Genomic DNA, 15,923 nt, shown 5'->3' on the forward strand with positions numbered 1-15,923 from the left:
TTGTGGTGCATGGGCTTCTCATTGCGGTGGCTTCTCTTGTTGTGGAGCACAGGCTTTAGAGCACAGGCTCAGTAGTTATGGTGCATGGGCTTAGTTGCTCCACGGCATGTGGGATCTTCCTGGACCAGGGCTCGAACCTGTGTCCCCTACACTGGCAGGTGGATTCTTGACCATTGTGCCACCAGAGAAGCCCAAGGCTTTATTTTTTAAAACACCAACTCTTAGCTTGATGTTTTTCTTTTTTTTTCTAGTCTTACTCCATTATTTATTCTCTAATCTTTGCTCTTTCCTTTCTTCTCCTAATTTTGTGTGTAATTCTTTTTTTCTACTTCCTTGATGTATAAAGATAGGTTGTTTTTCTTTTGAAAACTTTCATTTTTTAAAAAAAAGATTTATTTTTATTTATTTATTTATGGCCGTGTTGGGTTTTGTTGCTGTGCGCAGGCTTTCTCTAGTTGCGGCGAGGGGGTACTACTCTTTGTTGCGGTGCGTGGGCTCCTCATTGTGGTGGCTTCTCTTGTTGCGGAGCATGGGCTCTAGGCCCACGGGCTTCAGTAATTGTGGTGCGTGGGCTTCAGTAGCTGTGACTCACAGGCTCTAGAGCACAGGCTCAGTAGTTGTGGCGCATGGGCTTATTTGCTCTGTGGCATGTGGGATCTTCCCGGTCCAGGGCTTGAACCCATGTCCCCTGCATTGGCAGGTGGATTCTTAACCACTACGCCACCAGGGAAGCCCGAAAACTTTCATTTTTTTAAATGTAGGCACATAAGAAGTACTTTTGATGTACTCTGTAAATTGTGGTATTTTGTATTTTTATTTTTCTCAAGATACTAATCTCTTTTGATTTCTACTTTGACCCATTGGTTATTCGGAGTGTGTTGTTTAATTTCCATGTATTTGTGAATTTTTCAGGCTTTTCTCCTATTGAGTTATACTTCCATATCATTGTGATTGGAAAGCTGTGAGGTATGATTTTAATGTTAAATATGTTAAGGTTAGCTTTGTGTCCCAGGAGTGATATATCCTGGAGAATGCTTTATTTGCCCTTGAGAAGAATGTGTTTTATGGTGTCGTTGGATGGAATGTTCTGTATATATCTGTTAGGTTTACTTTTCTAAAGTGTTAAGCAGGTCAATGTTTTCTCATTAATATTCTGTCTGGATGCTGTATCCACGTTTATAAGTGGGGTATTGCAGTACCCTACTATTATTTTATTGCTTTTTCTACATGTAATATTTGTTAATGTTTGCTTTGAACATTTACATGCTCCAGTATTGGGTGCTTATATATTTATACTTGTAATAGTCTCTTGATAATTTGACCCCTTGATCACTGTATAGTAACATTCTTTGTCTCTTGTGACTGATTTTGATTGAAAATATGTATTATATCATATACGTATAGTTACTCCTGCTCTCTTTTGGTTGCCATTTGTATGAATTATCTTTTTACATCCTCTCACATCCTTTATATGTCCTTAAAGTTAAAGAGAGTCTCTTGTAGACAGCATATTATAGGTTCTATTTTTAAATTAATTCAACCACTTTCTGTCATTATTTTTAGAGAATTTAGTCCCTTAATGTTTAACTTAATTATTGATAAGAGCTTACAATTACCCTTTCATTGCTTTCTCTTTGTTTTTGTTGTTGTTCCTTTGTATTTTTTTGATGTGCTATGAATTAATGCTTTATCTATTGTGCAATTACAATAGATTTTTCTTTGTAGTTCCCATGAAACTTAAATAAAATATCTTGTATGTAAAATATATTTAAGTTAATAATAACTAATCTTGAGTTACAGATAGAGAAGATGAAAAGGCAGAGGGCTATGTACCAGATGAAGGAACAAGAAAAAAACCCAGAAAAACAACTAAATGAAGTGGAGATAGGCAACCTTCCAGAAAAAGAATTCAGACTAATGATAGTGAAGATGATCCAGGACCTCGGAATAAGAATGGAGGCAAAGATTGAGAAGATGCAAGAAATAATTAACAAAGACCTAGAAGAATTAAAGAACAAACAAACAGAGATGACCAATACAATAACTGAAATGAAAACTACACTAGAAGGAATCAATAGCAGAATAACTGAGGCAGAAGAACGGATAAGTGACCTGGAAGACAGAATGGTGGAATTCACTGCTGCGGAACAAACTAAAGAAAAAAGAATGAAAAGAAATGAAGACAACCTAAGAGACCTCTGGGACAACATTAAACGCAACAACATTCGCATTATAGGGGTACCAGAAGGAGAAGAGAGAGAGAAAGGACCAGAGAAAATATTTGAAGAGATTATAGTCGAAAACTTCCCTAACATGGGAAAGGAAATAGCCACCCAAGTCCAGGAAGCGCAGAGAGTCCCATACAGAATAAACCCAAGGAGAAACACGCCGAGACACATAGTAATCAAAGTGGCAAAAATTAAAGACAAAGAAAAATTATTGAAAGCAGCAAGGGAAAAACGACAAATAACATACAAGGGAACTCCCATAAGGTTAACAGCTGATTTCTCAGCAGAAACTCTGCAAGCCAGAAGGGAGTGGCATGATATGCTTAAAGTGATGAAAGGGAAGAACCTACAACCAAGATTACTCTACCCGACAAGGATCTCATTTAGATTTGATGGAGAAATCAAAAGCTTTACAGACAAGCAAAAGCTAAGAGAACTCAGCACCACCAAACCAGCTCTACAACAAATGCTAAAGGAACTTCTCTAAGTGGGAAACACAAGAGAAGAAAAGGACCTACAAAAACAAACCCAAAACAATTAAGAAAATGGTCATAGGAACATACATATCGATAATTACCTTAAACGTGAATGGATTAAATGCCCCAACCAAAAGACATAGGCTGGCTGAATGGATACAAAAACAAGACCCATATATATGCTGTCTACAAGAGACCCACCTTAGACCTAGGGACACATACAGACTGAAAGTGAGGGGATGGAAAAAGATATTCCATGCAAATGGAAATCAAAAGAAAGCTGGAGTAGCTATACTCATATCAGATAAAATAGACTTTAAAATAAAGAATGTTACAAGAGACAAGGAAGGACACTACATAATGATCCAGGGATCAATCCAAGAAGAAGATATAACAATTATAAATATATATTCACCCAACATAGGAGCACCTCAATACATAAGGCAACTGCTAACAGCTATAAAAGAGGAAATCGACAGTAACACAATAATAGTGGTGGACTTTAACACTTCACTTACACCAATGGACAGATCATCCAAAATGAAAATAAATAAGGAAACAGAAGCTTTAAATGACACAATAGACCAGATAGATTTAATTGAGATATATAGGACATTCCATCCAGAAACAGCAGATTACACGTTCTTCTCAAGTGCGCACGGAACATTCTCCAGGATAGATCACATCTTGGGTCACAAATCAAGCCTCAGTAAATTTAAGAAAATTGAAATCATATCAAGCATCTTTTCTGACCACAACGCTATGAGATTAGAAATGAATTACAGGGAAAAAAACGTAAAAAAGACAAACACATGGAGGCTAAACAATACGTTACTAAATAACCAAGAGATCACTGAAGAAATCAAAGAGGAAATAAAAAAATACCTAGAGACAAATGACAATGAAAACACGACGACCCAAAACCTATGGGATGCAGCAAAAGCAGTTCTAAGAGGGAAGTTTATAGCTATACAAGCCTACCTCAAGAAACAAGAAAAATCTCAAATAAACAATCTAACCTTACACCTAAAGAAACTAGAGAAAGAAGAACAAACAAAACCCAAAGTTAGCAGAAGGAAAGAAATCATAAAGATCAGAGCAGAAATAAATGAAATGGAAACAAAGAAAACAATAGCAAAGATCAATAAAACTAAAAGTTGGTTCTTTGAGAAGATAAACAAAATTGATAAGCCATTAGCCAGACTCATCAAGAGAAAGAGGGAGAGGACTCAAATCAATAAAATCAGAAATGAAAAAGGAGAAGTTACAACAGACACTGCAGAAATACAAAGCATCCTAAGAGACTACTACAAGCAACTTTATGCCAATAAAATGGACAACCTGGAAGAAATGGACAAATTCTTAGAAAGGTATAACCTTCCAAGACTGAATCAGGAAGAAACAGAAAATATGAACAGACCAATCACAAGTAATGAAATTGAAACTGTGATTAAAAATCTTCCATTATGCCTCCAGCTTTGTTTTTCTTTTCAAAATTATTTTGGCTATTTGGGGTCTTTTGTGTGTTCATATAAATTTGAGAATTATTTGATCTAGTTCTGTGAAGCATGTCATAGATATTTTAATAAGGATTGTGTTGAATCTATAGATTGCTTTGGGTAGTGTGGAAATTTTAATATTAATTCTTCCAATCCATGAACACAGTATATCCTTACATCTGTTTGTGTCTTCAATTTTTATAAGTCTGTTATAGTTTTCTTTTTTTATTTTATTGAAATATAGTTGATTTACAAGTTGTGTTAATTTCTGCTGTACAGCAATGTGACTCAGTTATATATATATATATATATAGATATTCTTTTACATATTCTTTTCCATTATGGTTTATCACAGGATATTTAATATAGTTCCCCGTGCTATACAGTAGGAACTTGTTGTTCATCCATCCTATGTCTACTAGTTTGCATCTGCTAACTCCAAACTCCCAATCCTTCCCTCCCCGACCCTGACACCCCCTTGGCAACCACAGGTCTTTTCTCTATGTCTGTGAGTCTGTTTCTGTTTCGTAGATATTTTCATTTGTGTCATATTTTAGATTCCACATATACGTGATATCCTATGGTATTTGTCTGACTTACTGCATTTAGTATGATAATTCATTTAGTATGATAATCTCTAGGTCCATCCATGTTGCTGCAAATGGCATTATTTTATACTTTTTCATGGCTGAGTAATATTCCACTGTATATATACACATCTTTATCCATTCCTCTGTTGATGGACATTTAGGTTGCTTCCATGTCTTGGCTATTGTAAATGATGCTGCTGTGAACATAGGAGTGCATGTATCTTTTCAAATTACAGATTTGTCTGGGTATATGCCCAGGAGTGGGATTGCTGGATCATATGGCACCTCTATTTTTAGTTTTTTGAGGAACCTCCATACTGTTCTCCATAGTGGCTGTAACAATTTGCATTCCCACCAGCAGTGTAGGAGCCCTCCACACCCCTTTTCTCCACACCCTTTCCAACATTTATTACTTGTAGACTTTTTAATGATGACCATTCTGACTGGTGTGTGGTGGTACCTCACTGTACTTTCTATTTGCATTTCTCTAATTAACAATGATGAGCATATTTTCATGTGCTTATTGGCCATCTGTACATCTTCTTTGGAGAAATGTCTTTAGGTCTTCTGCCCATTTTTCATTGGGTTGTTTGTTTTTTATTATTGAGTTATATGAGCTGTTTGTATATTTTGGAAATTCAGCCCTTGTTGGTTGCATCATTTGCAAATATTTCTCCCAGTCTGTAGGTTGTCTTTTCATTTTGTTTATGATTTCCCTTGCTGTGCAAAAGCTTGCAAGTTTGATTAGGTCCCATTTGTTTATTTTTACTTTTATTTCTTTTACATTGGGAGACTGACCTAAGAAAACATTGTTATGATATATGTCAGAGAATGTTTTGTTTATGTTCTCTTTTAGGAGGTTTATGGTGTCTTATAGTTAAATCTTTAAGCTATTTTGAATTTATTTTTGTGTATGGTGTGAGGGTGTTTTAGCTTCGTTGATTTACATGCAGCTGTCCAACTTTTCCAACACTGCTTGCTGAAGAGACTTTTTCCCCATTGTATATTCTTGACTCCTTTGGTGAAGATTAATTGTCCATAGGTATGCAGGTTTATTTCTGGACTGTATTCTGTTCCATTGATCCATATGTCTGTAGGTCTGTAGTATTGTCTGAAGTCTGGGAGGGTTATGCCTCCTGCTTTGTTCTTTTTCCTCAGCATTACTTTGGCAATTCTGGGTCTTTTATGGATCCATATAAATTTTAGGATTATTTGTTCAAGATCTATGAAAAATGCCATGGGTAATTTGATAGGAATCACATTAAATCTGTAGATTGCTTTGGGTAGTATGGCCATTTTAGCAATATTAATTCTTCTGTTCCAAGAGTATGGGATATCTTTCCATTTATTTGAATCATCCTTAGTTTCCTTTGTTAATTTTTTGTAGTTCTCAGCATATAAGTCTTTCACCTTCTTAGTGAGGTTTATTCCTAAGTAGTTTATTTTTTTTGATGCGATTTTAAAGGGAATTGTTTGTTTGTATTCCCTTTGTGATACTTCATTGTTAGTGTAAAGAAATGCAACTAATTTCTGTATGTTAATCTTGTATCCTGCTACTTTGCTGAATTCGTTTATCAGTTCCAGTTGTTTCTTGTGTAGAGTCTTTAGGGTTTTCTATAAGTAGTATCATGTCATCTGTGTATAGTGACAATTTTACCTCTTTCCTACCAATTTGAATAGCTTTTATTTCATTTTCTTGTCTGATTGCTGCAGCTAGGACTTCCAATACTATGTTGAAGGGAACTGGTGAGAGTGGACTTCCTTGTCTTGTTTCAGATTTTAGTGGGAAGGCTTTCAGTTTTTCAGTATTATTATACTGGTAGTGGGTTTGTCATAAATAGCTTTTATTATGTTGCAATATGTTCCCTGTATACCCACTCTTGTAAGGATTTTTGTCATGAATGGATGTTGAATTTTACTGAGTTATTTTTCTGCATCTATTGAGATGATCATGTGTTTTTTTGTCTTTTCTTTTGTTGATGTCATGTATCACATTGATTGATTTGCATATGTTGAAACATCCTTGTGATTCTGGTATGAATCCAGCTTGGTCATGGTGTATGATCTTTTTTATGTGTTGTTAGATTCGGTTTGCTAATGTTTTGTTGAGAATTTTTGCCTCTATATTCATCAAAGATATTGGCCTGTAATTTTCTTTCTCGGTAGTGTCTTTGGTTTTGGTATCAGGGTGATGGTGGCTTCATAGAATGCCTTTGAGAGTGTTCCTTCCTCTTCAGTCTTCTGGAAGAGTTGAAGAAGAATCACTACAAGTTATTCCTTGTATGTTTGGTAGAATTCACTTGTGAAACCATCTGGCCCTGAATTTTTTTATATAGGGAGGTTTTTTTTATAACAGATTTGATTTCACTTCTAGTGGATTGGTCTGTTCAACCTATCTATTTCTTTTTGATTCAGTTTTGGTGGACTGTATGTTTCTAGAAAGTTGTCCATTTCTTCTAGGTTGTCGAACTTGACATATAATTGTTCATAGTATTTTTATGGATTTTTTTTTTGTATTTCTGTGGTATCAGTTGTGATTTGTCCTCTTTCATTTCTTATTTTGTTTATTTGGATCTTCTCTCTTTCTTTCTTGGTGAGCCTGCTCAGAGGTATTTCAATTTGTTTACCATTTCAAAGAACCAGCTCTTTGTGTGTGTTTTTGGGGGGTTTTTTTGTATTGTTTTTTAAATCTACATTTTATTTCCTCACTGATCTTTATTATCTCCTTCCTTCTGTTGACTTTAGGTTTTGTTTGTTCTTCTTTCTAATTGTTTTAGGTGGTGGGTTAGGTTGTTTGAGATTTTTCTTGTTTCTTAAAGAAGGCCTGTATTGCTATGAACTTTTGTCTAAGAACGGCTTTTGTTGCATCCCATAGATTTTGTATAGTTGTGTTTTCATTGTCATTTGTCTCAAGGTATTTTTAAATTTCTTCTTTGATTTCATTGTTGACCCATTGGTGTTTTAGTAGCATGTTGTTTAGTTTCCATGTAATTTTTTTTCTCATTTCTTTTTCGCTGGTTGATCTCTAGTTTCATACTGTTGTGATCAGAAAAGATGCTTGAGATAACTTCTATAGTCTTAAATTTCTTGAGGCTTGTTTTGTGCCCTAGTATGTGGTCAATCCTTGAGAAAGTTCCATGTACACCAGAGAAGAATGGGCATTCTGCCTTTTTTGGATGTAATGTCCTGAAAATATCAATTAAGTCTAACTGTTCTATTACATCATTTAGGATCTCTGTTGCCCTATTAATTTTCTGGCTGGAAGATCTGTCTGTTAATGAGAGTCGGGTATTTAAAGTCTCCTAGTACTATCTCATTGAACGCGGCGGCAGCTCTATAGGTTGCTGTTTTCTCCTCCAGTGGACCTGGGCCTGCGCTCCAGCAACCATGTCTAAGGGACCTGCAGTTGGCATTGGTCTTGGCACCACCTATTCTTGTGTGGGTGTCTTCCAGCACGGAAATGTGGAAATAATTGCCAATGATCAGGGGAACCAAACTACCCCAAGCTATGTCACCTTTACTGATACCGAACGATTGACTGGTGATGCTGCAAAGAACCAAGTTGCAATGAATCCCACCAACACGGTTTTTGATGCCAAACGCCTCATTGGACGAAGATTTGATGATGCTGTTTTCCAGTCTGATATGAAGCATTGGCCTTTCATGATGGTGAATGATGCAGGCAGGCCTAAGGTTCAAGTAGAATACAAGGGAGAGACAAAAAGTTTTTATCCAGAGGAGGTGTCATCCATGATTTTGACAAGGGTGAAGGAAATAGCAGAAGCCTACCTTGGGAAGACTGTTACCCATGCTGTTGTCACAGTACCCGCTTACTTTAATGATTCTCAGCATCAGGCTACCAAAGATGCTGGAACTATTGCTGGGCTCAATGTACTTAGAATCAACGAGCCAACTGCAGCTGCTATTGCCTATGGCTTAGACAAAAAGGTTGGAGCAGAAAGAAATGTGCTGATCTTTGATTTAGGTGGTGGCACTTTTGATGTGTCAATCCTCACTATTGAGGGTGGAATCTTTGAGGTCAAATCTACAGCTGGAGATACCCACTTCTCCGCTTAGGTGGAGAAGACTTTGACAACCGGATGGTCAACCATTTTACTGCAGAATTCAAGCACAAGCACAAGAAGGACATCAGTGAGAACAAGAGGGCTGTCCGTCGCCTTCGTACTGCTTGTGAGCGTGCTAAGCGCACTGTCTCTTCCAGCATCCAGGCCAGTATTAAGATTGATTTCCTCTATGAAGGAATCGACTTCTATACCTCAATTACCCGTGCCTGATTTGAAGAACTGAATGCTGACCTGTTCCGTGGCACACTGGACCCTGTGGAGAAAGCCCTTTGGGATGCCAAGCTAGACAAGTCTCAGATCCATGATATTGTCCTGGTGGGTGGTTCAACCCGCATCCCCAAGATTCAGAAACTTCTACAGGACTCCTTCAACGGGAAAGAACTGAATAAGAGCATCAACCCTGACGAGGCTGTTGCTTATGGTGCAGCTGTCCAGGCAGCCATTCTATCTGGAGACAAATCTGAAAATGTTCAAGACTTGCTGCTGTTGGATGTCACTCCTCTTTCCCTTGGAATTGAAACTGCTGGTGGAGTCATGACTGTCCTCATCAAGCGCAACACCACCATTCCCACCAAGCAGACGCAGACCTTCACAATCTACTCGGACAACCAGCCCAGTGTACTCATTCAGGTTTATGAAGGTGAGCATGCCATGACCAAGGATAACAACCTGCTTGGCAAGTTTGAACTCACAGGCATACCTCCTGCCCACCCCCCACCGTGGTGTTCCTCATATTGAAGTCACTTTTGATATTGATGCCAATGGCATCCTCAATGTCTCTGCTGCAGATAAGAGTACAGGAAAAGAGAACAGGATTACCATCACTAATGACAAGGGCCGTTTGAGCAAGGAAGACAGTGAACGCATGGTTCAGGAAGCAGAGGAGTATAAAGCTGAAGATGAGAAGCAGTGGGATAAGGTGTCTTTGAAGAATTCTCTTGAATCCTATGCTTTCAACATGAAAGCTACTGTTGAGGATGAGAAACTTCAAGGCAAGATTAATGATGAGGACAAACAGAAGATTCTTGATAAGTGTAATGAAATAATCAACTGGCTTGATAAGAACCAGACTGCAGAGAAGGAAGAATTTGAACATCAGCAGAAGGAGCTGGAAAAAGTCTGCAACCCCATCATTACCAAGCTGTACAAGAGTGCAGGAGGAATGCCAGGAGGAATGCCCGGGGGCTTCCCTGGTGGTGGAGCTCCTCCGTCTGGTGGTGCCTTCTCTGGGCCCACCATTGAAGAGGTTGATTAAGCCAGCCTAGCATAGGTTTAGCATTGTTCCACACAACATTGAAGGATTTCTCCCTCTGTGTCTGTTAGTATTTGTTTTATGTATTTGGGTGCTCCTATATTGGGTGCATATACGTTGACAAGTGTAATATTCTCTTCTTGTATTGATCCTTTTATAATTTTATAGTGTCCTTCTTTATCCTTCTTTATAGTCTTTGTTTTAAAGTCTATTTTGTCTGATATAAATATTGTGATCCTGACTTTCTTGTCATTTCCGTCTGCATGAAATATCTTCTTCCATGTCCTCACTTTCAATCTGTGTGTGCCCTTTGCCCTAAAGTGGGTCTCTTATCGTCGGCATGTTTTAGGCTCTTGTATTTTAATCCAACCTGCCACTCTGTGTCTTTTGATTGGAGCATTTAGTCCATTGACAACATAAGGTAATTATTGACAGATATGTATTTATTGCCATTTTAAACCCTGTTTTCCTGTTGATCTTATATTTTATTTGTCCTTTTGTTTTTTGATGGTTTTCTTTTGTATTATATTTATGTTTTCTTCTTTTTGGTTTTTGTGACTGTACTGTATATTTTTGATTTCTGGTTACCCTGTTTTTCACGTGCATTAACCCCTTCTTATATTTACTTGCCTTAGACTGGAGTCATGTAGGTTCAAACATATTCTAGGGAAAACATCTACATTTCCTCCCTCTCCTTCCACACATTTTGGGATTTGGATGTCCTCTTTTACATCATGTTTATCCTTTCACTGTTCCTTGTGGTTATCAGCACTTTCACAGAAAATTTTTCTTTTGTTTTTTTTTTTTCAATGTGTGTACTGGCTTATTTAAGTGATTTATTTTCCAATTGTAATTTTCTCTTTCATATATATTCTTACTGCTTTTCTCTTTAGAGAAGGCCTTTCAATATTTCCTTTAGGATAGGTTTAGTATTGCTGTATTCTTTTAGTTTTTGCTTGTCTGAGAAGTTCTTTATCTCTCCTTCTATTCGAAATGATAATCTTGCTGGGTAGAGTATCCTAGGTTGCAGATTTTTCCCTTTCAGGACTTTGATTTTGAATATATTTTTCCACTCCTTCCCTGCCTGCAACGTTTCTGTAGAGAAATCAGCTGATAGCCTTATGGGGGTTCCCTTGCAATTAACTCTTTGTCTTGCTGCCTTGAGAATCCTCTCTTTAATTTTGCCATTTTTATTATAATATGTCTTGGTGTAGGTCTGTTTGGGTTCATCTTGTTTGGGACCCTCTGTGCTTCCTGTACCTAGATATCTGTTCCCTTCTTTAGGTTAGGGAAGCTTTCAGCCATAATTTCTTCAAATACATTTTCAATCCCTTTTTCTCTATCTTCTCCTTCTGAGATCCCTATTATGCATAGATTGGCACACTTTATATTATGCCATAGGTCTCTTTTATTGCTTTCAATTTTTTTCATTAGGCTTTCTGTCTGACGTCCTGATTGGGTGATTTCCATTATTCTATCTTGCAGATCACTTATTCGTTCTTCTGCATTATTCATTCTGTTATTCATTGCCTTTAGCTCAGCTTTTGTCTCAGCAAATGAATTTTCTAATGTTTCTTGGCAGCTCCTTATAGTTTCTAGTTCCTTTTTACAGTGATATGCATTTCTGTCCATAGCCTTTCTTAATTCCTTCAGTATTTTCATTATCTCCTTTTTGAACTTAGTGTCTATTAGATTGAAGAGGTTGTTTTCATTCTGTGTTCTTTCAGGAGAATTCTCTTGATCTTTTAATTGAGAGTGGTTCCTCTGCTTCTTCATTTTACTTATATTTCTCTTGCTCTATGACTTTAGGAGAAACAGTTATCTACTGTGGTCTTGGAGGGGTGTTTTTATGTGGGAACATCCCTGCATAGCTTGTGTGGATTTAATATTTTTTGGTGCGAGGGCTGTTTTTAGTGTGGATGCCTGCCATGTCTTTCCTTAGTGCATGGTGGCCATTGATAGGAAATGTGACTGCTGTTGTGGTGACCAGAGCCTGCACTGGGTATTGAGTGGGGCCTCCTCTTTGCTCTGTGGTTGTCACTGCCCTGTCAGGGGCAGGGTCTGCTCCCTAGTTGTTCGAGTAAAAGCCACCAGATCTGTTTCTGAGCTACGTTTCTGGGCTGCAGTGTGAGGTAGATGGGATTGGAGCGCTCCCACTGGGAGATGAGCCACTGACTATTCTTCTGCCAGAGCTGTTCACTGGTGAGCATGCTCTGTTGTGTCACCTGTCATCTGTTGTGCGGGTTCACAAAGTACACTGTTGTTGGCACTGCCCTCGGTCCTGTCTCAACCTTGGAAACGCTAGCAATTGGCTCTGGTGTCCCTCAGGCATTGTTTTCACAAGGCCACCAGCACAGAGCCACTGAAATCAGGTACCAGGACCACATTAGTCACACATCCAGACCCACTGTGGGATCTATGGGGGCAGCTCAGACCCTGGCCCAGCCCAGCACCCATGTACAGGCACCCACGTTCATGCACCCACAAAGCCCACAGCTGCTTAGGCCAGACCCGTCCCAGCCACAGGAGCACCCATTGTCCACTCGGATGTCCTGCAGGCGCTGAATTTACAAATCCAACAGCGGAGGTTTAAATCTGCAGCTGGTGCAGCTGCAGGGAGAGATTTCAGCCTTGCTTCCTAAGTCACGTGGCCCCTGGGGCTCAGCTGTGGTTTCAGCCCTGCCTCTGTGAGTGGCAACCCACTGGCACCTACTCCCAGAGCCTGCTGAAATGGCAGCTGGGCGCGAGATCCCGTGGAGGCCTGAGCCTCAGGTAGTGGCTGGGGCATGCTCTCCCAGAGCCTGAAGAGGTGGGGGCCAGTGCGTGGAGAAAGAGGCTGTAATGGCAGCCCCACCCCTCCCTTCACGCACCTCTTAACAATGGCACTTCACTTCCATGGAAGGTCCGGGCTTCTTCTGGGAACAGCCCTCTTTGGGGCTGTACCACACTCCAGCCCCTTCACGCTGTTTCCACAGCCAACTTCAGTCCTCTCCCTGGGTCTGTCCTCTAGACCCCGAGATCCAGCACCCAGCCCCCGCCCCTACCAGTGGATGCGTGTCTCAGACTGGGGTGTGCAGGGCAGTGGCAGGGACCGTCTGTGTAGGTCTGTCTCTGTTGTGCCTGCCACAAACCAGTTGTTGCATTCTCCTCTGAGCCTCTTCTGCTCCCTTTCTGTCCCAGGTGATCTCCCCACAGCTGAGAGGGTTTCCCAGGGTGTGAAAACATTTCCTCTCTTTCAGCTCCCTCCCTACCAGGGGCACAGGTCCTGTCCCAGTACCTCTTTTTTTTTTTTTTTTTTTTTCTTTCATCCTACCCTATTTCATAGAGATGTTTCTTGTCCTTTCAGGTATTTGAGGTCTTCCGCTAGTGTTCAGTAGGTGTTTTGTGAGAATTGTTCCATTTGTCGAAGTATTTTGGATGTATTTGTGGGAGGACGTGAGTGCTACTTTCTTCTACTCCACCAGCTTGATTTGATTCCCTAGTCTGTTTTTTTTTTTCTGAGTACAAGTCTTTTACCTCCTTAGTTAGTCTTATTCCCAGGTATTTTATTATTTTTGATGCTAATATAAATGAGATTGTTTTCTTTCAATTTCTGAAAGTTTGTTTTTAGTATGTAGAATTGCAACAGACTTCTGTTTAGTAATTTGGTATCCTGCAACTTAAACAAATTCATTTATGAGTTCTGGAAGTATTTTGGTGGAATCTTAAAGATTTTTTTTCTTTTTTTGTATAGTATCATGCCATCTTCCACACAGTGACATTTTTAGGTCTTTTGTTCCAATTTGGGTTTCTTTTATTTTTATTTCTTGTCTACTTGCTGTGGCTAGGATTACCAATACTGTGTTGATAAAATTGGCAAGCGTAGGCATCCTTCTCTTTCCCTGATCTTGGAGGAAAATGCTTTCAGCTTTTCACTGTAGAGTATGATGTTACCTGTGGGCTTATCATATATGGCCATTATTAAGATGATGTATGTTGCCTCTGTACCCACTTTATTGAGAACTTTTATCATAAATCGACGTTGAGTTTTTTCAAAAGCTTTTCCTGCATCTATTGAGATGAGCACATTATTTTTACTCAAGTCATTAATATGGTGTATCATATAAATTGATTTTCCCTGAGATAAATCACACTTGATTATGGTATATGATCCTTTCATTGTATTCTTAAATTTGGTTGGAGTGTATTTACATCTCTGTTCATTAGTGATATTGGCCTGTAATTTATTTTTGTGATATCTTTGTCTAGTTTTGGTATCAAGGTAATGGTAGCCTCATGGAATGATTTCAGAAGCACTTCTTCCTCTGCAACTTTTAGGATTAGTTTGAGAAGGATAGGTTTAAACTCTTCTAAATGTTTGGTAGAATTCACCTATGAAGCTGTTTGCTTCTAGATTTTTGCTTTGGGGCTTTTTAAAAAAATTATTACTCATTCAATTTCATTATTAGTTATTGGTCTGTTCATATTTTCTGTTTCTTCCTGATTCAGTCTTAAGAGGTTGTATGTTTTTAGGAATTTGTGCATTTCTCCTTGGTTGTCCGTTTTATAGATGTATAAAGGTTCATGGTACTCTCTTATACTCCTTCCTATTTTTGTGGCATTATTTGGAACTTTTCCTTTTCTGATTTTCTTTTAACTGGATCCTCTCTTTTCCTTTCTTTTTTTTTTTTTCCCTTGCCTCTTTTTTTTTTTTTTTTGACCTTCCTGTGCTTTTTATATTTTATTTTATTTTATTTTGTAACATCTTTATTGGACTATAATTGCTTTGCAATGGTGTGTTAGTTTCTGCTTAATAACAAAGTGAATCAGCTATACATATACATATATCCCCATATCTCCTCCCTCTTGCGTCTCCCTCCCACCCTCCCTATCCCACCCCTCTAGGTGGTCACAAAGCACCAAACTGATCTCCCTGTGCTATGGGGCTGCTTCCCACTAGCTATCTATTTTGCATTTGGTAGTATATGTAAGTCCATGCCACTCTCTCACTTCATCCCAGCTTATCCTTCCCCCTCCCCATGTCCTCAAGTCCATTCTCTACGTCTACATCTTTATTCCTCTCCTGCCCCTAGGTTCTTCAGAAACACTTTTTTTTTTGATTCCATATATATGTGTTAGCATACGGTATTTATTTTTCTCTTTCTGACTTACTTCACTCTGTATGACAGTCTCTAGGTCCATCCACCTCACTACAAATAACTCAGTTTTGTTTCTTTTTATGGCTGAGTAATATTCCATTGTATATAGGTGCCACATCTTCTTTATTCATTCATCTGTTGATGGACACTTAGGTTGCTTCCATGTCCTGGCTATTGTAAATAGAGCTGCAGTGAACATTGTGGTACATGTCTCTTTTTGAATTATGGTTTTCTCAGGGTATATGCCCAGTAGTGGGATTGCTGGGTCATATGGTAGTTCTAGTTTTAGTTTTTTAAGGAACCTCCATACAGTTCTCCATAGTGGCTGTATCAATTTACATTCCCACGAACAGTACAAGAGGGTTCCCTTTTCTCCACACCCTCTCCAGCATTTATTGTTTGTAGATTTTTTGATGATGGCCATTCTGACTGGTGTGAGGTCATTGTAGTTTTGATTTGCATTTCTCTGATGATTAATGATGTTGAGCATCCTTTCATGTGTTTGTTGGCAATCTGTATATCTTCTTTGGAGAAATGTCTATTTACATCTTCTGCCTGTCTTTGGATTGGGTGGTTTCATTTTTTGATATTGAGCTGCATGAGCTGCTTGTAAATTTTGGAGATTAATCCTTTGTCCATTGCTTCATTTGCAAAT

The 15,923-nt window shown here is 38.6% G+C and overlaps 1 pseudogene across 1 annotated transcript; it reads left to right on the top strand.

Moving 5' to 3' along the window:
* The first annotated feature begins 8,092 nt into the window (after nucleotides 1-8,092).
* LOC309654525 (heat shock cognate 71 kDa protein pseudogene) lies at nucleotides 8,093-14,940 on the top strand (annotated as a pseudogene). The gene has a single exon. The product of its transcript is annotated as a heat shock cognate 71 kDa protein pseudogene (transcript).
* The last annotated feature ends 983 nt before the right edge of the window (nucleotides 14,941-15,923 follow it).

The sequence above is a fragment of the Balaenoptera physalus genome (genome assembly GCF_965194825.1).
Source record: "Balaenoptera physalus genome assembly, chromosome: 2".
Taxonomy (NCBI): domain Eukaryota; kingdom Metazoa; phylum Chordata; class Mammalia; order Artiodactyla; family Balaenopteridae; genus Balaenoptera; species Balaenoptera physalus.